Source organism: Carassius carassius, chromosome 39 (genome assembly GCF_963082965.1).
Source record: "Carassius carassius chromosome 39, fCarCar2.1, whole genome shotgun sequence".
Taxonomy (NCBI): Eukaryota; Metazoa; Chordata; class Actinopteri; order Cypriniformes; family Cyprinidae; genus Carassius; species Carassius carassius.
The window spans coordinates 9,004,513-9,012,687 of record NC_081793.1 but is presented as its reverse complement, the minus strand read 5'-3'; the positions used below and the strand labels follow the sequence as shown (position 1 = coordinate 9,012,687).

Here is an 8,175-nt window from a genome sequence, read left to right as displayed (position 1 = left end):
AGCATTTCCGGTGGTACCATTTTTAAATCTCAGGTTTATCAAAACAAGCGCATACCTTTTAAGTCTATTGAAAAGGCAACAGTTAAGGTATTTCCATAAACTGAAAATAAACGATGATTGGAATTACAGGATCCTTTAAATATAACTTAACATGAAAACCAAAACACGTCACTTCCTTAAATCTACAAATAACCGTTGAAATTGTCTATAAACATAACAGTTTTCATAAATATATGAATGCATGTTTATATAAACCAACATTACTGAGAGCACCTTAACATGAAGATAAAGAATATTACTTACCCTGACTGTGGCAAGACAAAAATGTGAAGGAGGTGGGGAGACAGTGGAAGATGATGCAAAAACTATTACATGAAAAAAGAAATAATAATATATTACTCATAAACATTAAAGTACTCAACATTACAAATATTGTATGAATGCTCCAAATTATGCTATCATGAATATCAAAGGAGAAAAGACTAAATATGAGTGAGAAGTCTGTATTCAAATGTTTTCAGTTCCAACAGTGATTATTAATTAATTCAATGTTATGATGAAACTGGCAAATCATAGATGCAGAATTCCATTCTATTAATTAATTAATTAATTAATTAATAATAATAATAATAAAAGAAATGTCTCTTTAATGACTTCATTAAGACATTACCAACATGCTGCATGATGTTGCTTTTGATTGATCTAAACCAAAATACTGAGAGGTATCTGATAGTCAGTCAAAATATACACTCACAAAGCCAAAGACGCTCTCGTGGTGTGGCTCTTAAAAGAGCCTTTGGGGTGTATGTAGCTGCTGTTGACAAACAAAAGAGGGAAAAGGGAGAAAGGACCAAATATGAGTAAAATATGTCTGTTCATATTCAAATGTTTTCAGTTCCATCCGTGATTATTGATTAATTAATATGTTATGATGAAACTGGCAAATCAGAGGTGCAGGATTCCATTCTATTCATTTATTTATTTAAAGTAGTATCCTTTTAATGTCTTCATTAAGATAACTTGCCACATTAAGTTGCTTTAATTGATATATTGATCAATTATCATGTTATGATGAATCTGGCAAAAAAATCAGAGATGTAGGTTGACTTACAACAATCAGATGGAAATCGACACTGAGAAAATAAAGAGAGAAGAGAATAAATTATTAGCATGGTATAAATTCTCAAAGTTTCTCAAAGGCTCTGATGAAAACATAATCCACATTAAGAAACATTTAGAATAATAACAAACACTATACTACTACTACTACTACTACTAATAATAATAATAATAACTATTATTAGTTTTATTGTTATAGTTGAACAAAATGAGAGGTGATCTATTTCATTATCGAAGGTTTAGGAGTCTCTCTCTCTCGGTGCCTGTGTGTGTGTGAGAGAATGAGCTCACGCGCTCGCAGTCAAACCTGTGAAAACCCAATATTATCCAATATTTACAAATTAAAGATATTATGAAGCATAGTTGTTTGATTTATCTCTTTTCATTGAACGTTATCATGACAGATAACTCCCATACGAAAGAGCGTCTCTCAAACGGAGCGTATTGGCTCCATTAGCAATGACGTTGTCACTCACACCAATGTAACCAACGTCTTCTCACTGACGTCACTCACTTCTAAAACTTGTCTGCCGCCACCTTGAGTAAGTTACCTGATTCACGTCAGTCGCAAAGGAACTAGCTAGCTATGCGGTGGGGTGCAACAACAAAAAAGGAGACCCCAAAATATTATTTTACAGGTTACCTCAGGACTAACAAATACGCCATCAAGAGGGCAGACTGGACACCAACCGCAAACTCTCTGTGCAGTGCTCATTTTTTGTGTGGTGAGTGGATGTAAATAACGTTATATTGTTAAAGATTTAACGCTCGCTGTCGCGACCAGATGATTTAGCCACCCCTTGTGTATGCTAGAAAACAGCTAGAAGTTATAGATAGCCTTGAGTTGTTAGGCTAGCTGCTGTTTAAAAGTTGTAAAGAACACTTAACTTACCTTTCTGTGGCAAGGGGGGTGTGATATAACGTTAGCGAAGTCTGTGACGGGAGATAGGATCGGGAGACAGGTGTGGGTCAAGTGCAAATGACCAACACCTGTGTCAAGGGACAGGGATGGCGGTCAGAATTTGAATTTAAACTTTGTTGCTGCTGCACTGTGTGCGGGCGACTTTGTTTTGTTGTTTCTTTTCGCAAAGAGACGGAAAATCGTTGTTTGTGTGCGATGTGGTATCAACAAACAACAACAACATTTACTGGAAAAAAGTCCAGTTTTTATAATAATTTAATGTGTTTCATGAATGAAAAAAACGGCTTTTATTTTAATGGAAAAAAACGAACTGTTCCCTCAGACCGTCTGCGATTATAATTAACGTTACTTATTATAATTACATTACATTACTTTCTTTCTTCATAGTTTTACATTTAATTTAATTTATTGTCGGACCATACTTTTAAAAAGTAATAATTTAACGAAAATTCGTTTAATTTAACGAAATTGGTTAAGTAAAATGTAATTCACCTCAGGAAAAAGCAGTTGCTGTGATGTCACTCAAAGGGTACGTTAGGCAGGTTGCGTGCGCGAGGTGGGCACAGACCCCAGCTTATATAAGACGGTTTCATCGGGCGCACGCGCCTGGACCTAAGTTAACTTCCGGTCTGTGTTGTGTATATCGGTCTGGCTGCAGTGCCTTCTACAAACGCAGTTAAAGTCAAGGTGATGAGTACACTGAAGTTGGGGTCAGGTGGTTGTGCTGCGGGATGTGTGTCCCATACATTTATTTATTTTTGGAGACTCGCCACAATTTTAAAACTGATCGATTTTCAAAAAGGCTTCGCTGAATAAACATGAGTAATGTTACGTACTGCACGTTTAATAATAATAATTCCTTACATTTATATGTTTAAATATCAAAACGAGGCACAGGTGTTTTTATATCGCTGTATTTCTGAAGGAAGACTTGCGTGTTATATGCCTGATAAAGCAGCGTGTGAGCGTAACACCTCTGCTTTGTTTACAGCTGTTACTGGGGAAACCTCTATTTCTCGCGCTTTGTGTCTATGCTTTAAAACATCTCCTGCTGCCAAAGAATGAATTAGCATTTTCATTAAGTCCGCCTGATCCACGCGGCAAACATATTTTGTTTGTTATCAAAAAATATCTACTCTAGAGGGACTTGGCTGTTGTTATTGATTCTATTTGGAAGTCTACCGGAAGTTAAGTTAGGTCCAAAAAAGCGCACATGCGCAGTAACGTTTGTTTATGTTGTGGCCGTTGAAACCGTCTATAGGCCCGCTGCCCAGTTTCGCGGGCTTGGCACGCGATTAATAACTTAAATATTGAGGGGAGAAAAATCTTAATTAAAAAAAAAAATGTACATTTATATAATGACACACCGCGTTACATTGTCATTAAACGTAAAAAATTGTGGGGTTTTCTAACACTGCAGTGTTTGTGTTTTACTATACTTTATTCAAAGCAATGGCGTTACCAAAAATATAAGTAATATACTTTTTTCCCGCTTTCTTTTTCTTGCAGGTTTGAAAGTCCCACTTTGTTAAATATAATTGAGCAACCCTATAGGTGGCGATAAGCACGCGAGCAGGCAGTGGATGAAGATGAGCCAGCTAACGTTAGCCGCGCAATCACTGTTGATGGTTGACAGGTAAGCGTCGATTCCAAGTTCTTGTGTGGTCTTGAGCTATCAGCGTATAAATTAAAGGATATTTTTAGACATAGAAAACATTGGGAGACAGAATAAAAACAAGAATATATTTGTAAAAAAAATATGTTTATTAGCTGTGTAAATATATTTGTTGTTGAAGCTGTTGGTTCAGTAAATTTTGGTTGTGCATTTATTTAAAATAAACAGTGAATTGGGTCAAGTTATTGTTGACATTGTGTGGATGCTGTCACTTTAAAGTCATCAATAACATCATCAATTATGTTAAAAGATAAAATCAAGAATTTAGAAGTGCAAAGGCACCCAAAAACTAAATTAAAGCAGCCTGGCTTCATTTTACCTGAAGAGTAGTTCATGAAAAAATTGTTTATTATTTGAATGTATAACTCTGTAAACATCATACCTGTTTTCCCATCTTCTTTTCTAGTGAGATGTGCTTTGGGAAACCATCATTCTCTTCAATGGCTTCACAAAATCCAGACTGAAAATTTACTAAACAAAGAGTGAAGTAGCAAAGGTCAGTAACCTTTCACCTGTCAGTGTCCCTTAATAATAAATGCTTTTAGAAAAGTGTAACCTGGTTACACTTTATTTTGATAGCCCACTTTAGACGTTCTACTTACTATAAGTAACTTTGTAACTACATGTCAACTACTCAATAATTTGCAACTACATGTCGTCTTACTCCCAGAATAGATAGGGTAGGTTTAGGGTTAGTAGAATTAGTTGACATGTACTTGCAAAATTTATGATAGTCAGTATGTTGTGGACCCATAAAAATTAAGTGTTGGAAAATATTAAGCAGACAGTCTACTAATACTCTAATGACTGTTAGTTGACATGTAGTTGCAAAGTTAATTACATTGCTATTAGTAGAATGTCTAAAGTGAACTATTGAAATAAAGTGTTACCTGCAACCTTAGTGAAACTAATTCTGTTGTTGTTTTGAAACAACTAGGCAGGTCTGATGCACGTAGTCAGTTGCTTTATACACTTGAAGCCTCAGTGGTGTATAAAGTTATCCACCCCTAAGTAAGTCCATCTTCCTTGTGTCCTTCTGTGTGCATTTATTAAAACGTTAGTACTTGTTTGAGTTAGTTATATAAATTGATTCTGTGATGGAAAGTAACTGAATAAAAGAAGTGATAATACTATTTAACCTAAATTTACTTTTGAATCAGTTCATTCAGTTCAAAAACTTGCTTTGCTGGTTCATTTGATTCACTGTGGGGCTTTTTATGTTTTTTCTTTTCTTGTGCTTCTCACGAGGCACCGGACAATCAATATTATGATCTTAACAACCATATAATACACTTGTATTATAACTATTTAGGGATTTAATTATTCAGAGAAAACATTGCAAATGTATAGCTTTGTCTACCAACATGAGTTGTCATCATTTGTTTTCTGTGTGACTAAAACTGAGAAACGGTAAGAGAAAATGAAGGAAAGAGAATATTTGCAAATGTTTCAGCTACACACAATTATAATGATATTTGAAAAATAGATGCTTTATTCCTCTTTTCCCCTCCACTCCCCCATTTTTCATACTTTTTACAACTGCGGAGAGAACTAACCACTGCTGAAATAGGGGGGTTTGTGATACTCTAAGCATTTAACCCTTTTCAGTGTTAATAATTGTATTATTTTATGGCTTTATGTATAGATGAGCACTATTGAAGACCTTTTGTTTACCTGTATATTATTATTATTATTAATAATAATAATAATTTCATCTGTTCTTATTATTTTTGCAGGTTGTGATCTGCTAAATGTGAAAACCTTTAAAAGTTTTGAAAGACCAAGGGAAGGTGTCAGGAAAGACACAGATGAGTGGAAGGCGAATGGGTGGCACAGTTGATTGGGGTATGTAATCAGTGACATCTCTGCATAACAGTCCAACAAGGCTTGTTCACAAATGTGTGCACAACAGATAAAAAGTATATCTGCCAAAGAAGTGCAATCTAATACTATAACAAAATGATTGTTTCCATGGAAATATGGGGAGGGGGTCTGTGTGTGTGGTTGTCTGTCTTTTACAGTGACAAGGGTTTCCATTTCATTCATTTGTTCTGCATTAAATGATAAGGAAATCTCGGTAGCACTTTATTTTACAGTCCTGTTCCTCATGTACATACTATGTACTTATTATAGTAATTACAATAACTATGTAACAACTAGGTACTAACCCTGAACCTACCCCTAAACCTAACCCTACCCCATGTAGTTACCTTGTGTTACCAGAACTTTCTTAGATAAATACACTGCAAGTACACTATAAGTACATGTTAGTACACGTACTGTAAAATAAAGTGCAACCGAAATCTCTAAGGCCTTGTCTTTTTGCATAATTTTTGGAATTTTTTATTACAAAATATGCATAGAACTTATACCTTTTTAAATGTATCATTTACTTTAAAAGTAAGATATATTTGGCAATTGAAGCTGAATGAATTTAAAAGTAATGTGCTATATATATATTAGATCAATATATTTTTTTCCTTAATTTTATTCAACACTAAATTTATTCTCTTCTAAATTTATAAATAATTGATTCTGTATAAAATAATACTACCATTACAAAAAGTTTGAGTTTCTTTTTCAATCAATGTATTGTGTAACTTAAAAATAAGCATATTAAACAGATACGGTCATGGTCAGAATGAATCACACCCCTGGTAAATATGATCAAACAAACACCTCCAAATAAATACTGTGCTTCTGGATTTACACATTTTGTGTGTGTGTCTATATATATATATATATATATATATATATATATATATATAGCTGCTTGCAATAGATATTTACCATTTATCAGTGATTAACAAGATATGAATGTTTATATGAAAGATGGAGTGGTGACTTAACAAGTGACCACTCCACCACTTTGAGTCAATTGGAATGACGTAGCATGATGCTATGGTTCCCAGTTTTTGCTAATCTTTATTTTTATGATTTACACTGATGATCTTTTGTGTAGGTAAGGTTTTAAAATTCAGTTCAGTGATACTGCACAATAACTCTTTTATGGTGTACGAGGAGAGGATGTACAAGCTGCAAGTAATGATGGCGAGCCAACCCAGACTGTGGCTTTCATTTTTGTTTCAACTGTTCCTGCAAAGGCGACCTGTTACTCTGTAAACTGACTACCAAACAGTTGGAGTATCCGGATCTGTTTTTAACTGAACAAGCCATCGATTTCTTCCATTCTTCTGTTTGAAAATAAAAGTGGTAACAGAGCAGGGGCCTGTACCATGATGGCATATGAACAAAGTGACTTGTTTTGTCAGACGTGTGTCACTTCTCTCATCTCCTCGCATCTGATTGGTCCAATTTCAGTTTGCGATCTCTAATTCAGAATATAACCTGCCTCGGAGCAGGTATGGCAAACCCAGCTAGCCAAGCCACTTTCATGGTACAGGATTGGTGCAAACTAAACTGAAACTTACCTGGCTAGTCAGCTAAACCGGCTTCATGGTACAGGCCCCTGATTAAACTCTTAAAATGACTAGTAATTTGCTAAGACCTGATCGCAATGTTGGGGGCCTTCAAGGAAAATGTTAAGGCAACACTAAAACATTGTGAATGACCATTTATGTCCGATACACTATTTAAAAAAAGAAACACTAAAAACTACATTTTTTTCAATATCAAATGTAATATAACTATTCATTTAAAAGGTTTTGAAAGCGATCTTTGCAATCATCTGTTTATTTAATTATAGTTCTTGTTTTTAAAAGTAAATACAAAAGAAAACAGGCTGCAGAAATATTTAATTAAAGACTTTGCCAATCAATGAGCGCCCTCTACCGCCTGATAATGGTCATGTAATTAAGCATTTGATCACTGCTGTTAAAGCACAAAACATTTGCAACCTTTCAATTGGTTTAAGAAAAATAGAGCCTAAAAATAACTTATAGGGAACGTTCCCAGAACGTTCTCCTTAGGTTATAAATTAAACCTAAGAATAACTAATAGGGAACGTTCCCAGAACGTTCTCCTTAGGTTATGAAAGTAAACCAAAAAATAACCTAGAGGGAACGTTCCCAGAACGTTCTCCTTAGGTTATAAAATTAAACCTAAAAATAACCTAGAGGGAACGTTCTGGGAATGTTCCCTTAAAGTTATAAAAATATAACCTAAAAATAACCTACAGGGAACGTTCCCAGAATGTTCTCCATAGGTTATGAATTTAAACCTAAAAATAACTTACAGGGAACGTTCTGGGAACGTTCCCTTAAAGTTATAAAAATATAACCTAAAAATTACCAACAGGGAACGTTCCTAGAATGTTCTCCTAAGGTTATAAAATTAAACCTAAATATAACCTATAGGGAACGTTCCCAGAACGTTCTCCTAAGGTTACAAAATTAAACCTAAAAATAACCAACAGGGAACATTCCTAGAACGTTCTTGTTTGGTTCCCAAAAAAATAACCAAATGGGAACCATACGGGAACGTTAGGGGAACGTTCTGT

The 8,175-nt window shown here is 34.7% G+C and overlaps 1 long non-coding RNA gene across 1 annotated transcript; it reads right to left on the bottom strand.

Annotated features, from left to right (window-relative positions):
• Nucleotides 1-288: 288 nt before the first annotated feature.
• LOC132121146 (uncharacterized) lies at nucleotides 289-1,283 on the bottom strand. Its single transcript, XR_009426248.1, has 3 exons — nucleotides 1,112-1,283; nucleotides 755-814; nucleotides 289-365 (listed from the first exon to the last, which is right to left on the bottom strand). It is a non-coding gene; the product is annotated as an uncharacterized LOC132121146 (long non-coding RNA).
• Between the last annotated feature and the right edge of the window lie 6,892 nt (nucleotides 1,284-8,175).